The 19466-nt window shown below is 47.0% G+C and overlaps 1 long non-coding RNA gene across 3 annotated transcripts in view; it reads right to left on the bottom strand.

The window, feature by feature from the left end:
- Positions 1 to 17918, bottom strand: part of LOC143695534 (uncharacterized) — a 60508-nt gene extending 42590 nt beyond the window's left edge. The window contains exons 1-3 of one of the 3 annotated variants that reach the window (XR_013184825.1): positions 17703 to 17918; positions 16662 to 16990; positions 15158 to 15254 (exon numbers count right to left, since the gene is read on the bottom strand). This is a non-coding gene — a long non-coding RNA (uncharacterized LOC143695534). Of the gene's footprint in view, positions 1 to 15157; positions 15255 to 15822; positions 15916 to 16661; positions 16991 to 17702 lie in introns of those variants that run through there. The other 2 variants (XR_013184824.1, XR_013184826.1) reach the window with 2 other exon arrangements.
- Positions 17919 to 19466: the final 1548 nt, after the last annotated feature.

The following is a 19466-nucleotide window of genomic DNA, read 5'->3' as shown; positions in this document are numbered from 1 at the left end:
GGCTTCACTAACTTGGCCATCAACAAAAAGGCTTTGTCATATTTTAAAGTCCTTTGACGTTGCTCAAGACTCTGTTAAAAAACCTAAAATCGAATTCTTTCAAGACATTTTGCATGGCACACAGGACACCTGCCAAAAGAGTTTCTTTTCCCAAGGGATGCCTGCTTTTCCCAGTTTCCAAGCCCTGATGCACGTGTGCAACTGGGAGCCATCTCTTCCCCATGGGACACAGGGTGAGCTGGTGTCCAGGGCTATTTTCTGGTCATCCTCCTATAAAGGACACCCTCAGTTATCAACAGTTTCCACAAGGTCCAGCTGCTTGGCAGGGGCTAACTCAGCTGGGAAACACAACAGGCACGTCTGCAAGTATCTGATTCACGCTGAGAAGTGACATTACACCTCCAGCAGCATCAGCTTTATGACACCATTAAGAGAAAGCTCATTAGCCTGTGAAGGCCTAGTGGTGAATCTGCAGCCCTCTGGCTGAATACAGCTACCTACTCATTTCATAAAGCCCACAGCAAAATTATCCAACAGTAGCAGAAGGGGGAATAACCACAACTGTGTGGTTTAATGTGTAGTTTGTCAAAGTTATTTGAACGGTGTGTACAGCCTTTAGCAAGGAAAAGGTTCCCCACATTTGCCTGAGAGCAATGGATTTGGTAATAAGGTGGATAATCAAAAACAGCCCTGCCTCCACAGCAAACACATTTTGATGCTGGGATTTATGTGACAGATCCTGCGTCAGTGAGAGCTGGGAGATGGAGCTGCCTACACCTTCCCTTTCAAGTGAACACAGCAAAAATACCAGGAGCACACTGAACCTCCAGAGCTGGCTCAGGAGGAAACAAACCAAAGCAGATTAAATGCTGCAACAGCAAAAACATAAATGCAGCAGGTGTGCCAGATCCTAAGCAAAGGGTCTGAGCCAAGGACTGCTGTTCCCAGGTGAACGTGCAGGGAGGCAGGGATAAACCTCATCCATCTCTCTTCACCTCCCTCTCAGCCTCTCTAGGGATCAGGGCTCCCCCCATTCCCCTCGCTGCTGCTGCTCAGGGGGGCTGCCCTGTACCTCAGGGTCTCCCAGCTGAGCCCTGCAGCTCTCCAGGCAGGAATCAGCCCCGTGGCACACATCATTCCAGGGATGGACAGACACAGAGGGGTACCTTGCTCTCTTTTGCCCAAGCACAGCTTCCAGAAATAAAACAAACCACGGAGAGTGAACAAGCAAACCACATTGCCCAGCCTGAGCCACCAACACTCCCTGGACATGGAACCAACTCTACAGCTCCCTGTAGTTAAGATGTCAAAAGTTACCTGCAATGCCTCTGGCCTTTTACCAGCTCTGCACTACTGAAATTGTGTTTGCTCATCCCTTAAAAGGCCAAAGTAGACCTTCACAAAAGAAATGAAAAGGTAAGATTTGAAAGGTAATTTTAGAATTTAAATGAGAAAGTAGTGATTATGGCTTCAGCCCTTCAGGACAGAGAGAAAAGCTTTGGTCTAAAGTTAGGTTGGAACCAGCTCAAATCAACTATCAGAAAAAATAGAAAGGAAAGGGAAAAAACCAAACCAAACCACTTTTCTGCATAAAAAGCACTGTCATGCTAATAGTCCAGAGATCCAAAATGTCCTCTCTCACCGGAACAGGAGGGCAAGTGAGGGGAGAGGAGAGCACCCTTTACTCCAGAAAATTTTTAAAGCACCCAGAAAGGACATTGTAGGGTCATCCCCTGGCAAATGAAAGCGGACCACAGGCTGCATCCCGAGTCATTTATGCTTTTCAGCCACACTCGGCCACGGCGAGAGGCAGCTGCTCCTCTCCTCAGCGCAGTTCACTGCTCCATCCCGAGCCGGCCACAGTCCCAGGACCCGGCACTGCAGCTTTCTCCTGCTGATCTGACATGGCCCAGCCGGAGCCAAGGACGGGACGGAGGGGAAACGGGAGGACAAAGCCCGAGGCACCCCGAGGACAGTGGGATCGCTCCCGGTATCCCCCCTCCAGCCCCGGACCTGCTGATTCCCAGAGTGCCCACAGGCACTGCCCCAGCTCTCCGTTCCGCTCTGCTTTCTGGGAGCGCCGCTGAGGAATCCTCCCTGTGCCCAGCAGAGAGAAGAGGCAGAGAATAAAACACCATTCAAAGTTCAAAGCCTGCCTTTGAACAAAGGGAAAGAGTGCGTGGGAAGAATATTGGGGAGGGGGGGCAATTCTGAGGGAAGCCCAGGTCAGTGACAAAATCTGAGCCTCTGGGCAAAGCCCCGAGCTCTCCTGGAGACATCTATCCCGAGCCTCACGTCCGTTCTCGTTTCTTCTTGTTTTAAGTTCCCCTTCTGCCGAGAAACCCAAGTGCCTAACCGGGTATTTGTGGAATACTAATAGCCCCCGTTTGCAATTGAAATGAAGCCAGGCTACAGCAGCCACCACGCAGACAATCCTTTCTGGAAGTCAGGGGGCAGGGATGGGATACAAGCTGCTAAATGTCAGGCAGCAGAGCTGTGGCAAACCCCCAGCATCTTCTCTGAGCACATTGCTGCTATGAAAAGGAGCTTTGTCTGTGCATAACCTACAAACTCCCACCTGAGCTCCCAAAGCCCCTGCATTCAACACCAGTTCACTGGTCATTACATGCTGGTAAAGCCCCATGTCACATCTTTACTGGCTATAAAAATTTACTACCATCACCTCGACAGGGAAGCAAAGGGAAAAGGGGAGGCAGAGAAGAAAAGAAACATGTTCACAATCCCTTTTAATATAGACTGCTTGAAGTCCATGATTCATTCCTTAACCTAAGAATGCAACGGGGATGCAGGGGGGTGGGTGGAATCTGTCCCTTCTATGTGTGGAAAATCTTCAGCTTCTAAAAAGTTATTTTGTTGAACCCGACTGCACATTTGTCGGGCCCTTTCTTGCCAAAAGAACTGCAAGTTATTTGCAGAAAACAGTCTGACACAACAGTACATGATGATAGAAAATAGAATTGTAAAAGAAACTTGTTTTCTTTAGCAGATGGCTCAGTTCATCAGCAGGTATTTTGAGAAGCTACTGTTTCCAGGTCTTCATGGAGAGAGAAGAAACCATTTAGCACTGGAGAGAGGGAAATCTAAATGCACTTGCAACTGACTCTGACTCTTCAGTAGCCCAGCAGTAAATGGATCCATCTGTAGTTGTCTGGGTTTCCAAACTACAGCAGGATTTTATCTATGAGTGGGGTGTGTCCCTCTCTCTCACTTTCCCCGTCCATTCCTTGAATGAAAGAAATAAAAGCAATGAGTGGGGACCTCCTGGGTCCTGCTGGAGCAACACTTCCATTTGCTCCAAGTCCTTTCTGCAGGCATTTTGCCTTCACACAATCTTCAGCCACACAAACACTTTGTGTCAGATGATGGGATGGGCAGGATTTGGGTGGAATTCCCTGCCTGTGACACCAGGCTGCTGCACACCACTCCCCAGCAAGCCAGGGGAGTTTGGTCTGACACTCCTGTTCTCTCAAGGAGAGGAGGAGAAGAACCAAAACTTTCTGCTGTTCAGATTTATCAACTTACATATTCTTCCTCAGAGCACAAAGGGAAGGAGTTTTGCAGGGAACATTTTTTGCCTCCTCTGATTGCAGCCTCATTACCTGTCAGGGAGCAGCATCATTCAGTCAGCATCTTCTCAGAAATGACTCATGAACACAAGGTAAGGCCAAGGTAAGTCCAAGTCCCCTCCAAAATTTCACAACATTAAACTGCACCATCATCATCCACAGGAATACAGATCAGCTGTAACAGTGGCAAAGATGTTGAGCAAGCCTGAAGCAGAGGGCACAGCCACCAAAGGTGAAAAGCAGCACAGAGATGACTGGAGGAAAGCACTGCTGCCCTAAGAGGCAGAGAGAAACCACATGTGCAAATGGCAAACCTCGAGGTGTTCAAACACACCTACAGCACAACCACCCACACCTCACAGGCAAGGGCTGGGGGGGAACCAAGTCTGTTCACACAGCCTTACAGTGCAAGGGACCAGCTATGTGTGACTCAGGTGATTAGGCACTGCTAATTACACTGCTCTGCACTGGGAGATGGTGACCGTGTTCACTGGGGTTTTGGATTGAGGGAGAGACGGGGATCTGACTCCATGTTTCAGAAGGTTTGATTTATTATTTTATGATATATATTACATTAAAACTATACTAAAAGAATGGGAAAAAAGGTTTCATCAGAAGGCTAGCTAAGAATAGAATAGCAAAGAATGATAACAAAGGTTTGTGGCTCGGCTCTCTGTCCGAGCCAGCTGGGCTGTGATTGGCCATTAATTAGAAACATCCAACATGGGCCAATCCCAGATGCACCTGTTGCATTCCACAGCAGCAGATAACCATTGGTTACAGTTTGTTCCTGAGGCCTCTCAGCTTCTCAGGAGGAAAAATCCTAAGGAAAGGATTTTTCATAAAAGATGTCTGCAACAGGAGATAGCAGAGAAGATCCATGCCCCATCAGAGCACCCTGCACCACCAGCTCCCATTCCCAAGGAGGAAGTTCAGGAACTGCTATGGCTGAGAATGTCTTTCCCTACCCCACCCCAAACCCCCTCACAAAACCCAGGATTCAGCCACTGGCTGCAGCACCCTTTCCTACTAAAGACAGTAGGATTGCTTAGGCAGAGGCTTCAGCAGGAGTGTAGGTGGTTATGGGGAGGGATTTTGCCAGCAGTTATGCAAAATCTTTGCAGGCACCCAAATATTTGTCTAAAAGGCAGGGGGAAAAAAAAAAGCAAGCATGTAAGGACTGTGATGCACTGGCAAATGGTCTTTAGCAATAACACACATCAGAAGTAGGTGCACAGCTCTGTGCCACAGGAACACTCCTCACAGAAAGCCATTTCCATCTGCCCTACTTTGGCTGTGGTAAATGTGCTGAAGGTAACCACAGCCCCTGGGGCACCATTGCAACTTGTGTGCCCCAGCACTGGAACATCAGAGCCTTCACTCACAATGACAGGGCACTTTATCAGCAGCTCCTGCTGTTGTGCAATTGCTGTGGTATCCACATGCAGAGAAGAAGGGAGCTTGTGACTGCAGTGAACATATTTCTTCCCTAAAGTATCTCCTTGGAGCACCTCAAGAGGGGCTTAAAGTACAGGTCAAGAAGTCCAAGTGGTTATTATGTTGAAGGGATGAGACCTGAAAGGCTCCAGGGATGAGAAATGCCAACTACTGTGATTACCACAAACTGATCTCAAAACAGATATGGCGACGGAGAGAAAAGGATGGGCACAGTCTTCAAAGGACAGTCATTTTTCACTGTCTATCAGCAACAATTCAATTACAGCACCCTGTCTCCCCTGTGCTATAATTACACTTTCAGCTGGGCTCACAGGCAAGGATTGCTCAAAGAAGTTTCCATTCCAGTGGAAGTGGCTGGCTCCTACACTGCTATCTGAAGGAAGGCACTGGAAGGGGACAGCTGGGTCACTCTCTGGGGACATGGAACTTGATGTTCCTGAAGGTCCCTTCCAACCCAAACCACTCTATAATCTTCTAAAGCAAATAAATTTAAACCATAAAATGACACACCTGTGTGCACGCCTTGAGCAGTCCTTCTGGCGCCAGCCTTGATGCAACGGCTGCATCCAGGGGCCATGACTTGACAAATCAGAGCATTCAGGTATCCCAGACACAAAATAATCCTTCACCTTCAGGAACTAATAATGTATTTCTGAAAAAGCAGCAGGGAAAGGCCAGGGACACAACTCCAGCCAGCACACACAGAGCACATACATGGAGGTCACAGATCAGTGTTAACAAACATGAATGAAGCACCTCTGTGCCATCACAGAGAAAACAGGTGAAGGACCACAACACCCATTCCAGTACACTTTGTTCTGCTTAATAGAAATAACCACCAACAGCTGCTATTTCTTACCCAAATGGCCAGCAGATCTGCAGAACCTCAAACAACAAAAGGCAACCCATGCTGCTAAACATCCCTTTACCACCCTTCTGGATGCAGGAGACCCACAATTGCCAACCTGATTCCTAAACAACCCCATCCTCCACAAAAGAATGAAAAGACAGACAATTTATACAGAAAAACAAAGCACCCATGCTCCACAAAAGAATGAAAAGACAGACAATTCATACAGAAAAACAGAGCACCCAGCAAATGACAGCACATATCCTTAACTCCAAGGCTTGCATCAAAGTTCAGTGATTTTGTGCAAGTCATCTCTGCCCTGTGTTTGCATCAAAACAAAGGCTTGTTTCACACTGTACTGCTCTCTGCCCACACACCCTTCCCTACACTGCTCCCTTCCTGCCATCCCATGCAATACTTGGCATTCCCTGACTTCTTGGCACTCTTTGAAGCTCAGGATTTCCCTAATTCATTTCCATGCTTTATTTCTTCTCAGAATCCCTTTGTGAAGCCTGCTCAGGCTCGGGAAGCAGCAGCACTGTGCCAGTGTGTGCCTTTTCTAACCAGCAGCTCAGGCGTGAAATGGGAGAGAGCCCAACAGTGCAGATGCTCACACGTGAGCAGGAATGAGGAGGGGAACAGAGCCCAAAGGAGAGATGGGAACAGCTTCCTGGCCTAGGAGCAGCTTTCCATTCAGGAAGATGAAAACCAATTTCTCCACTCTGACTCAATTAATTACTGCCACCATCCCCATGTGATTGAGGTGGGGAGATGCTTTAGACTAAGAGATTTTCTGCCAGAAGTTCACCAGTCAGTGGGGTGAACACTGTTCCCTGTACCCATGAGGTGCCACAGGCTGGCTGTCACTGGGCTCCATCATCCCCAGAGCCCACATTACAGAACCCCAGGCTGGGAGAGGGCCCAGAGGGTCCCTGGTGGCACCTCCCTGCTCAGGCAGGGCCATCCCAGAGCACAGGGCACAGCATTGTGTGCACAGGGCTCTGCAGGATCCCCGCTGAGGGAGACTCCAGCCCCTCCCTGGGCAGCCTGCTCAGGGCTGGGCACTGCCCAGGGCAGAAGTTGTGCCTCCTGGGCAGGGGCAGCTCTGGGCTCAGGGCCTGCCCGTGGCTCTGGTGCCACTGCTGGGCCTGGAGCCGAGCCTGGGCTCTCCCTGCTGAGGTTCCCTCTCACTCATCTCTTCTCTGACCTCTTCCCTCATCTTCAAGGAACTCACCAAGAACTCCACACCCTTGTTTCAGGGTGATCAGCAGCATCCAGGATGTCACCATCCCTAAGTACCTGCTGCCTCCTGGGGCTCTTTTCCTCAGCCCTGGTAAAACCCACCCATGCCTGTGCAGCTGGGATGTCTCTCACTGCCCTCCATGACCACCCTGCAAGCTCTCCAGGGCATCCTCCTCCAGGCCACGGGAGTCTTCTCCTCTGGGGCAGAGAATGGTTTCTGCAGATGGGAGGCACGACCTCAGGAACAAGTCAAGCCAGCTTGTGACTCTGTTCAACCAATAATATCCTACACCTGTCCTCTGAGGATTTTGTAACAAAGCTTTCAAGCCTTGAATCACAGATCACATTCCCATTCCCTGCCTTCACATTATTAAGCCAGGATTTCAGCTACAAGGAACAGACTCCAAGATGCTCAGAGCAGAGTATTCTATTAATTTGAATTGGGACTAGTTGAGGTAAATTGATTTTTTAAATGTGTTTATCCTCTATGGGGGCTTTTTTTTTTTCCTTCTTAAATGCTGATTTGCTGAAACTGTGCCTATCCAATACTCATTACTGAAATGCATGGAAAGCTGCCAAAAGAAGCAATGCCTTCTGGACTAAACAAGGGATTTATTACTGAGAAACCACAGCACCGGGTAAAAATCCATCACAAACTTATTGATTTAAACTGATTGTAAGTAATCACACACAATTTATATTAAGTGAAACATACTGCCATCTAATTTAGAGTAAGTGAATGGAATGCTTCTACTCTGAATTCTGTTTAAATGCAAACTCTAATTGATACCCACATATAAATAACTGAGACTTTCAGAAAACATGAATTAAATATTTCGTTATCTCTGTTTATTATGTATCGATAGATCATTTTTACCTATTTAAGACATGGTTAGACAGCAATTATTATATTTCAGCAGAGATTTACATGTAAGCCTCAGGGCAAGTTCAATAGAATGGGACAGGAGCAGTGTGGAGAAAAGCACTTGATGTGTGGGATGCAGTTTAAATAACCTCAACTTGCTTTTAATAAAGGAACCTCAAACTTATCTTCCACCCCAAATGTGATTAAATCAAGTCATGCATTTTACTCAAACATGGTTCTCTCACCTCCAGAGGAAGCATTTTGGGATGCAAATTGTAAGGCACAAGTTATCGCTGCAGCACCACATCCTCCCTCCACGATCCCATTCAGGGAATTGTGCTTGTCAGCCCCTCTGATATGTCCCATAATTGGAACCCAATCCTCAGCAGTATTAGTCAGCCCCATAGTTAATTTTATTTCTAAATAAAAAGTTTGAATGTATTTGCTGTTCGTTTCAATGGTCAGTGTGTAAACACTGTCAGGAATTTAAAAAAAAAACAAAACAACACATTAAATCTTGATCAGAATGCTCTCTCCCGTACTCAGCTGGCTATTAACATTTAAGGATGCAAGAACATATTACTTTTTATTAACAAAACCAATTGTTTATAGCAGGAACACACAAGTGTGCCATACTTTCAACAGTCTATTGGCTCCATGGCTTTTGAAGACCAGAAGCCCACCACAAACCTTTTCCTATGGCAGTTTCTTCTCAGGTAATTTTTAGTCCCACACTGATGCATAATTTCTCAGAAGGATTCACTTTGTGTCAGATCACAACATGAACACCTTAGAAGATTCATCCCAAACATTCCTGGAGCAGGTTGGGTTCAGCCAGCTCCCCTCAGCTGCCCCTTTGCAGGGAGGTGCATTACAAGGGCAATGTGAATTAAAGCAGAAATAAGGTGTTCTGATGCTTTCTATCAACTTGAAATTTTTCTAATATTGCTCTAACATATGCCGCACTTGTGAGTTGAACCTAGTCCTGCAATGAGCTGCATGCAGGTGGAACAGTTGCCCATAACTGGCCTCATTACAACTCAATTAAGTCCATTTGCAGAGTGCATTGCAAGACTGGGCCCTTAGGAATTTCTTATGCTCCTGGAGCTTATTAAATTGCTGGATATCCTCCTCAAGCTCTTCATTGAAACCATAATTTAGCCCTATTTACCTGGTTAGCACAAGCCACCTGGTAGCCGTTATTTTTGCTCAACCAGACACTTCCATGTCTATAAAACTTTCCCCATTTTTATAATAATCTGGCTTTTAACACCAATCCCCTGATCAAACACTGAGAAACACTCTCTGCTTGTTAGCTGCTCTGAGATGGAGTTACAGACCCCTTTCATGCTGTGTTGGACTGTGCTAAATTGTACCAGAGCACATCCATGCCTCTCTGGTAGCTGCCATAGCAGGACTTGATTCTAGAGAAGCTGCTATCAGAAACAAGCCCTAATTTGAAGTTTTTTAAAACAAAGTCACCCACTGCAAAACAGGCTTTCAGCAGAGGCTTTTGTCTCATGATGTGAACGTGTCCAGGCCATAATGAGCCTGTTTCTACCCAACACAGGGACACCTGACTGACACTTGCACCCCAGTGCACTTCCATGGGGTGCAGGCAGCTGAGCTGGGCTGAGGCACTTGCTTGTCTGGCAGTGTTTACTCCATGAAACAAGAGAATCTGAATCTGAAGATCTTTCTGAATCACAGAATGCCCCAGGTTGGAAGGGACCCACGAGCATGACTCGACTCCCTGCTCCTTGCAGCGCTGCCAAAAGCTAAACCTCCTAGACATGTCCTCCCTGGCTTCTTGGACTCTGGCAGGCTTAGAGCCATGGGCACTTCCCTGGGCACCTGTTCCAGGGACCCAGCACCCCTCAGCAGAGAGCCCTTCCCAATGCCCTCCTCCACTTCCTCATGTCCTGTTGGGGTCACCAGAGCAGGACCAGCACCTCCCCTCCACTGACCCCCAAGGTGGGTCCAGCCTGCCCAGAGAGCCCCCTCAGCCTTCTCCTATCCAGGCTGACCAAGACAAGTGACCTCAGCTGCTCCTTTTAAGTCTTGCCCTAAATAATTTCTATTCCCATCTCAAGAGCCTTGCACTGATGTCTGGAGACAGTCCCAGATTGAGCACACATTGGTGTGCAGTCCCTGAGCCATCCACAGCCCAGGGCTGGGCCTCCCAAAACCTGCTGGCAGCTCCTGCACTGCTCCTTCAAAGAACTGAGAGGAATTAGTTAGAGTAGTAAGTATTAATCCTTTCTCTGAGGTGTAAGGTTATTTCTTTATTAATAAACAGAAGAAAAACCTCAGTCAGAGATAAACTGTCACAAGGGAAGGAAGTGAAAAAAGTTGATTTTTTCAAGGAATGGCTAAGGTTGAGCAGGTACAACTAGCAGTTTTTCTGCTGTGTTTCCCCCACCCCTCTCAGCAGGCTAGCTCTTTCTACCCAAGCTCTTAAGGGAATAACCAAATTTTCAGTCAATGTAATGTCAAATAGCACAAAAAAATCCCTCAATCCCTCAAAATCACATCTTCTATTGGCATCCCTGGGACAGCATCCACACACCCCTCATGTCTACAGCCTGTTAATTTCTGATGGTTGTCCTCACTTAAGTTGCAGCTTTGGATTGCAGGAAAGTGAAATATTGACACTGAAAGTGAAAGAGAAATTCATCTGTGTGATGAGCAGTGATTTGGCATAGAAGCTGTCAAACCATGGCAGTGTTTCACAACTGCCACAGAATAATGAAAATGTTGTTTAAAACCCTGTGACAATTGCAAAGTGAGACAGAAAATGAAGCTGCAGTCCCTGTGTGTGAGCATCAACCTCTGCTCTGGACTGCACAGCCAGTCTGAGTGGGAACAAGCCCTGAGAATCAACAGCAAAAAGGGACAGCAGAACACTGCCTTCCCATCTCCCCTGTGCCAAATCAGTCATTACTGGAGTCCTGTTTTGGAGCAATCAGAAGAACTGCCAGGACCCCAAGGAGCTCCTTGGACAGGATCAGCCTTAGTGGTCACTCAGTCCCACCTCACCTGGGGCAGGAGTGCCCCACAAGATGAGGCCACCCAAAGACAAGCAAAGCCAGGTTAGACTGGAGAAGGTCTCAGCTCATTTGAAAATCCACTGACCAGCCCAGGGCACAATTCCAGGCTTTTAGAGAATGCAGTTGACATAACAAACATGCTTTTTCAGGAATCAAAATAAAGCTGATGCACACGAAGCTTCAAACTCTGCAGAATCCATAAGTACTTGAACTTGCTCACCTGACTGTCAAACAGCAAACCCCTTTCTTTACAAACACGATCTACACAGATTCTGTCTTGCCACAATTCCTGAAAAGCTGCTGATAATTTCAGTGATTCAAACTTTGCCTCACTGCAAGCATTTCTGGACTTCATGAAAGCTGAAGACTTATATGCTTTAGACACCTGGAGATTTTCACAGGTCACCAGGGAACTTGAGTGTTGAGCTCTTGCCAGAAATTTGAACATTTGAGGAGTGAGCACAGGCAAGCAAATATTTGAGGTATTTAGCCTCCCCCAAAGGTACCACAGCCCAGCACACAAGTGACTGAGTACCTGCAGAAACACAAGGTTTTGGGAGGTCACTTGTGTCAGCATGGAGCAGATATGAAGAGATTTGGGAACATCATCCAACACCTTTACCTCAGCCTTCAGTGCTTAGCAAAGCACACCAGGCCTGCAGGGAAGAGCCTGATTAGCCTCAGGGCTTTTAATCACTGTTGTGATTTTATATGAAGTCCAAGTGCAAAGGTGGGGCAGGAGGGGCATTTAGCAGAGTTGCTATGAGGCCAGAGAAAATATGAAATTACATTGAGATGGAAAGATTGGTACTATCAAATCAATACTGTACAATAAATGTAGCAAATGAGTAAATCCAATTAGCTGAGTGGAGCAAGATCAATGTGCTGGTGGAACAGAAAGATTGCAAGAGGCTAAAATTAAATGTACCCGAGAGAGGAGCAATGAAAACAATCCTCTAAAATAATGGGCTTTGGTGGCTATGTAAGTTTGAAAACTGAACCTGAGCACAGATGTCATCTTGGAATTTTTGGAGCATTTATCCCAGAGAATGAACTGGGACAAGTTTCTCCACAAGTGACAAAGCCAGAATTCTGCTTGTTAAACTGTTTGCTAAATACCTTTGCACTGTAATAGACTGAGAAGGAATAAAACCATCCTTGTAACACTGTAGCTACTTGCAAAAGCTTATTAATGCTAGCACAGCCCCCCTGTCCTCAGTGAATATTGCAGCAGTCAGATTGAGCAGGGAGCTGTGGAAATAACAGGGAGGAGGTGGCAGCCATGGGAAGAAGGACTCACAGTGAGGGGGAACAGGAATTTTGGGCAGTTCCCAACACTGCAAGGGAAGAACTGAGCTCACATCCCATCAGCCCATGGCCACGTGAGCACAGCACCACAACTCAGTGGCCACTGCACACACAAGGAACAGCAAAGCAGCCTGCTAAGCAATAATTCCAGGTAAGCACAGTGGGAAAGGAAAGCTCTCCCTGAATGGTTAAGGGGAAGCTCATGAAGACTGATTTATGCATGCATGTATTAAAATTCTCTCTGCACTGAGCATTTCAGAATTGAAGTTTCACGTGCGGCTTGAAAGCAAGGCTGAAGCCAAAATGTTGGGAAGAAGACCATCTCTTCAGAGGATTAGGAATTAAGTTAACTGCACATTAGAGATAAAATAGTGGAGTGCTTGTCTTTATTCTTAATAATAAACCATAAGGCATTAAGCTACAAAGCACGATTAACTCCTTTCAACTCACTACTACTGCTGACACAGCAATGTGGTACTTGCACAGAAACACTAAAAAATGCAGTGGTTAGGTTAAAATTAAGTGAATTTAGGGCAGGCAAAAATGCTACAGTGCAACCCAGGAGGGATAAGTCTTTGTTGCTGTAAAGAGCAGCCTAAGCACCTGCAGTGTTAGAATGAATTCCTCACACCCTAAAATCATTCATGGTTTGAAGTGACCACCTCTGGAGCTGGACATGTCACTCTGCACCCCTCCTCTCCTTCCTAACTCCTGAGTCACCTGGGTACCTAAAATACCTGCCCTGCAGTGGTGTCAGCCAGGCTGGTGACAAGGATGGACCTGGGGAACCACGGGTGGGAGCTCATCCCCTCCTCCTCTACCAGCTCCATACAGTCTGGAACTTTGTGTTTCTCTGATTGGGTTCCCCATTTATAAACTGCTCTTAGAGACATGACAAAATCCCAAACCAAACAATACTTTATTCTGTGAGATACAGGGATACTAAGCAAACAGGCCACTTTGACCATTAAACAATCAGCTCAGCACATACAAGGTAGCAGCAAAGCCCATGACTTACCAGACTCTGGGGAATAAAAACTCTCCACAAGATGGACAAAGCTCTGTCCTGCAGTGTATCAGCAAATCTTCAACTACTCTCTAGAACCAGTGAAATACTAAATTTATTATCCTGGTCTGGTTTAGGACAGCTGGAAGAAGAAAAGGAACAGAGCAAACTTCCCAGCCCCCCTCCCTCCAAGCCAGTTCAGGCCTGGTGTTCAGAAGCTTAAGAGTAAACACCTGCACACTTCCTCCCCTACCACCACCTCCACCTGGGGGAGAAGCTCACCTGAAAGCTATTGGTTTGAGCATCCATCAAATCCTATCCTAAAGTGCTTCTTTACTGCCTGAAAACACTACAACCCTTAAACCACTGAAGAAACTGTGGCACCAAAGCCTATCCTGTTGCAACACAGCTGTAGCCTTGTCTCTGCACAGTCTTGGCTGTTCCATACCTGGGCCATCTTTTCCTGCATTACAGACCCTGGCACAGCTGACTCAGACCCAAACAAAGCAAATCTGAAGAATGCAACAGCTCCACAGGGATAGCTGAGGTCACCATGGCACAACAAGCAGCTGCTGCTTTGGGGTGAGGCACCTGCTGCTGGGGTAGGCAGAAATTCCCCCTCACTCCCATTCTGGCAGCTCTGTGAGCTCCTAAGCACAGCACCAAAGCCTTTGAGCCACAGATGATGTGCTACCTGTGCTGGAGGACAACCCTCCAGGCACACAGGGACAGCTGAGGAGCTGAGCTCTTCTGGGGTGGCCTTTAGGCTTGGCCCAAACCAGGGCTGAGTGCCACACAAACACATCCCATGTGCCAGGCTGGGCCCTGAGGTGTTTGCCACCAAAGCAGGCAAGGCAGAGTTAGAGCTGATGAAAATTTTCCAGGAAAACATTGGAAAAAGGCAATGAGTCAAAATGAAAATGCTTCCTGGAATATACTCTCTCCCAAAAACAGGGGCCAGTTCCCCATAGACTCTCAGGCTGCAGAGATTTCACAACATCACAGGCAGAGCAGACACATAAATCACCTGAAGGGCTTTTGGTTTAACTCTGCAGCACCAGCCTTAGGAAAGTTGTGTCTACTGAAGCTGGCAGAACTTTCAAATTCAAGGTCTGTGCACCCTTCAGGGAAAACATGAGAAGGGAGCCTTTGGTCATAATTCAAAGGAAAATACTCTCAGTAGAAACTTCTCTGGGATCCTCTGGTCTGATAGATGTCAGCATTTTGGGAACCTGAAAGCCTGGTTACTGCAAAGACCCAGTTCTTGACTTAGCAGTCCAGGGAGGCTTGGCTTGCTCTGGAATACACTCAGGGAAACTGGGATCCACAGAGAGCTTGAACTCTGCTTCCTGAAGCTGGTATGGTCCAGCTCTGTTTGTCCTGTTGGCAAACAACCTCAGAGTGTGGCTGTGCTGGGGCACTAGAACCTATTACCTCACTGTGGGTAAACATTTCAAAATTACATTTCCTGTTTTGTCTTTCAAAGTTATCAGGAGAATATCATTCTCCACCCAGAGGAGTGACATTTCTTGTTTCCTGTTTTCAGAGATCTAAAGGATGGAGATGCAATGGATAATACACACGAGGAAATCTGGATCATTGGGCTCATCTTGGTACTGGAAGGACTGTGTAAATCTGAGAGTCTCTTACTGACCTGCAAAGGCAAATTAGGGCATCACACCCCCAAAATGGTGCCCTTGGCAGACAGCCTGTTCAGCTTTACTGAGTCAATCAAAATAGATGATTTTGCCCTAACTTTTCCCAAAACATATCTAATAAACTTTTCCATACCTGTGACAAATTGAGGAACTCCTGGGATTTCTGTGATGTTCACCAGTGAGAAAGTTTATTATTACCTTCAACAGGTTTTCAGCTGGTTTTCAGCTACCTACAGGAAAAAAAGATTCACACATAATCATCAGCCTCTGTCTTTGAAACACTTGCAGGTTCAAAAATTCACATTAAAAACTTTTTTTTTATTTTACAACTGAGTTCCCATTAATTTCCTTTTTAGATCTTCTGTTCATCTCCAACTTAGACCATCCTGGATCCCTTCCTCCAAAGCATAAACATCCCCACACAAATCCTTCCCTGGTGTAAAGTTACGGCACTGGTTTTTTACACATCAGATATTACACAGGTGCTAGCTCATCCAAAAGCATCTTTTGGGTAGCTTTTCTTTGCTAGTAGAAAAGCCATCCAAAGAATCCACCTGAACTTCCTGAAGACAGTCACATGCCTAAAAGACAAGGTAACAGCAAACCAATCTTCCTTTATAGAGCCAAAACTCCAATCCAGTATTCTAGATAAAAGAAAACCCTACAATTTTAAACTTCATCATCACACTTTGTCCCCACCAATACATATTTGTGAGGGCCTTTTGCTATCTTGAGGAGTTAAGTGTGAAGTTTCCCTGATGGGATACATTTAAAATGAAAATCAAAAGCATGAATCACCAAAGCATTGCAGAGCTGTCTTCTTCTTTTGCTGTTGGATTCTCAGGTTTGGCAAAGTGCTGAGCTCACACACCAGAATGTTGCAGGCATTTGTGTGCAATATATATATTGGAAGGGAAAGTCAAGGGCATTCCTGGTTTAGCCCTTCAGTGACAGGGAAATTCAGTCCTGTACATTTGGGGAGGAGGTCGTCAAAGGGACATGCACAAAAACAAAGCCCAGTTTGATCCCACAGTAGTCCAGATGTCAGAATTTTGTAGAAACTCATGTAAATGATCAATTAGACAGAGATCCACCTACTCTGTGTGAAATGTACTAGAAATAGACTGTTCTCTGTTCCATCAAGTAGTCATGGGACTATTCAGAGCAAAGTTTGCTAAGCCAAAGCTGCAGAGGCAGGGAACAAGCTGACAGAGTTTAGAATTAGCAGTGATAGAGAGCTCTTGCATTAATTACAGGATAATTCTTGAAATCCGATGCCCACTTTGATTGTAATCCCTCCAAATTCAAGATAAAACTAAGTAATCTCCAGAATAGACTTACTACATTGCTAATGAGCATTATAAATTGTAACTAGGGGAAAAAAAGAAACAACCAAAAAGACCATGATGAAACCTCCCATATAGAATTCCTAATAATAGATCTTAAAATTTCTTTACAAAAGGCAAAAGGGGGAGAGTCTTATCAAAAGGAAAAAAACCAAAGATATAGATTCCCAATATTCCTCTTAAGACAGAAACAGATCTCAAACTTGAAGCTCCAAGTCCTTTGCTTTGAAATCAAATTTTAAAACATGCAATCATCTGAATAAACACACTAGAGAACAATACACAATTTACCTGTTCACAACTGGTGTGAGAACAAATTTTATGTCTAATTCCACACAGTCTGGCTGTACCCCTGTGATCCCAGAGCTCACAAGTCCCACCGTCACAGTGAATGTACACAGTGATGGGGCACACACAATTTCCCGTTCAAAAACGCTGGAGTCCTGGTTCTTCCACCCCAGGTGGAGGATGCAGCCCACCCTGGGTCAGAAATGAGTGACCACTGCCTGTCCCTGTTGTCCTGCTGTCGATCCAGCCCCACAGGCTGCCTCAGTCCATGTCACAGAATTACAGGATGCACTGAGTTGGAAGGGGCTCATCAGGATCATCCAGTCCAGCTCCTACAGCAGAGTCAGACCAGTTACCCCCAGGCTTCAAATAGAATTCTTTTGTTACAAACAGCTAGGCTTTAATATGCACTCAGAATCTGCTGAGTTGGAAGGGACCCACAGGGATCAGAGCCCAGCTCCTGCCCTGCACTGCACCATCCCCAAGAGTCACACCAGAACTACTGTCCAAATGTGTTAGGATGGTGTTTAGGGAAAAAACCCCAACTTTTTCAACTCAAACCTAACAAAATACAACTTACATGAAGAAATAAACCACCAAATATCAAATATTTCCCTTATACCCCAGCATGTTTCTTTCTTTTAAAGCCAAAAGAGTGAAATTACACAGGTTATTGGGGAAGAGGCAACAAGGTGAATGTGGGTGACAGAAATTTCAGAAGAGGGAGAGGATTTGTAGGGGGTTTCCTTCCCTTTCCCTAAACAAGCCTTTTTCCTTTCTTTAATTCTTACTTTTAACCAGATATAGGTGAACCTGCAGCCCACCATAGTGATGTTTAGCTGCTGTGTCCAGTTTGTCCTTCTGAGGGCTGAGGGCACCGGGACCGAAGCCCGGAGCCGTCGTTCAGTGGTGCTGGCAGAGAAAGAACCGCACTTGATGACTCATTTTATGGCAAATAAACGAACACATGTAAACCCCAGCCTGTCACACCTGCTCCTTTTCCCACTTCATTTTCCCATCACCTCAGGCGACACATGAACTTACAGGCGGTGTGGTTTTTTTCCAGCCTGTGCTTCAACTTGCTGCGTTTCTCAAGATGTTTTTCAAGATGCCTTTATCAAAATGAATGCCAGCCTGACTCCCACCCGAACACCGCGCGGCTCTGACACAGGAGGATGCCGGGACCTGTGGAGAGCTCGATGAGGGCAGGGGAGCTCCTGGCAGGCAGGATCCATCCGAGCGCCAAGCCCGCCCGAACGGCCCCAAAGCGGCGTTCCCAGCCCGCTGTCCCCCTCTAGCGCCTCAGCGCGCGCCATCTTGGGCGGCCTTTCCCTCTCCCACACTGCCCTCTGCAGCTCCATCGCGGGCCGTGCCGGCGGGAGCTGAGGAAAAAAACCATGAAATAACATAATATTGTCTAAAGAGTCCTTACTCATATTAGCAGAGGACTATTCCGATCATCCAGGACAGACTGCGCAGCGCAGACCCTCGGTGTTCCCCAGTACACCAACACCTCACAGGCCTGGCTGCCTCAGCAGCAGCACAGGGTCTCTCGTGTGCATCTGACAAGAATCTCTCATTTTATTCTACAAAAATGCCAGATTCAGGCGGTATCAAATTGCACTAAAGATGCTCCAGCAGTTCCTGTAAGCACATCAGCATCAGCCGTGTTTTGGTGCAGTATGGGACAGGTGCCCCAGAGAGCAGGGCTGGCCCACACAGGCACCAACACCTGCCTGCCCCGGCTGTATTTTGTTAAAGAGATTCTTCAAAGCCACAGATTAGTACATTGCTGTAGTAGTCAGTGATGTATTTACTGCTGCAAAGCTCCAGATGCTCTGTAAGCCACAATAATACAGTTAAGTGGAAAATGAGTCATTTAAAACCATAATGACTATCATAGCATGACTCCACTGACAACGAGCCCCAGCGATAACGCTGCGAGGTGGATGAGACGTTCACCAGGGCTGCCAGTCACAGAACCACAGAACCACAGGATCACAGGATCACAGAACCACAGAACCACAGGATCACAGAACCACAGAACCACAGGATCACAGAACCACAGGATCACAGGATCATAGAACCACAGGATCACAGAACCACAAAACCACAGGATCACAGAACCACAAAGCCACAGAACCACAGAATCACAGAACTGAATAGCTTGGAAAAGACCTTTGAGATCATCAACTCCAACCTATGACCTTGTCACCCAGTTCATGGCACTAAGCACCACATCCAGTCTTTTCTTAAACATTTCCAGGGATGGTGACGCCACCGCCTCTCTGGTCAGGCCGTTCCAATGCCCAATTACTCATTCTGTGAGGCTCTGCCTTGGGGGAAGGTGCTGCAACCAGGAGTCCCCCCAGTATCAGGGTGCTGAGGTGCCCCTGCCCTCTCTGGGGTGTGCAAGTGTGAGCCCCCATCTCCTCAGCACAGTTCCCCACCTCACTGCTGCTCGGATCATGGAAAACACTGTTCTTACCTGCTGCTGTTCCTCCCAGGAGAGCAGTGCTGGTCCCCAGGTTCGGGCTGTGAGGAGGCAGAGCTCAGTTCTGCTCCGAGCAGCCCCAAGTTCATACCACAGTGCCCTGGGACCAGCTGGGGACTGGCTCCTCTCAGACACCCAGCTGGGGCCCTGCAGACACAGCACTGTCCAGTACTTGCTGTGGGCAGTGTGGGCATGGCTGGTGTGAGGAGGGAGAGGAAGGCTCCACCAGCCCCCCTCCTCTGGCCAGACAGCAGCCAGAGGAGCGATGGTGGCCATGCTCTGCTGCTCCTTGGACCACCCTCGTCCCTCTGAGA

This window comes from Agelaius phoeniceus, chromosome 20, assembly GCF_051311805.1.
Source record: "Agelaius phoeniceus isolate bAgePho1 chromosome 20, bAgePho1.hap1, whole genome shotgun sequence".
Taxonomy (NCBI): domain Eukaryota; kingdom Metazoa; phylum Chordata; class Aves; order Passeriformes; family Icteridae; genus Agelaius; species Agelaius phoeniceus.
Note: the sequence above shows the minus strand (reverse complement) of the source record. Positions and strands in the feature narration are given on the sequence as shown.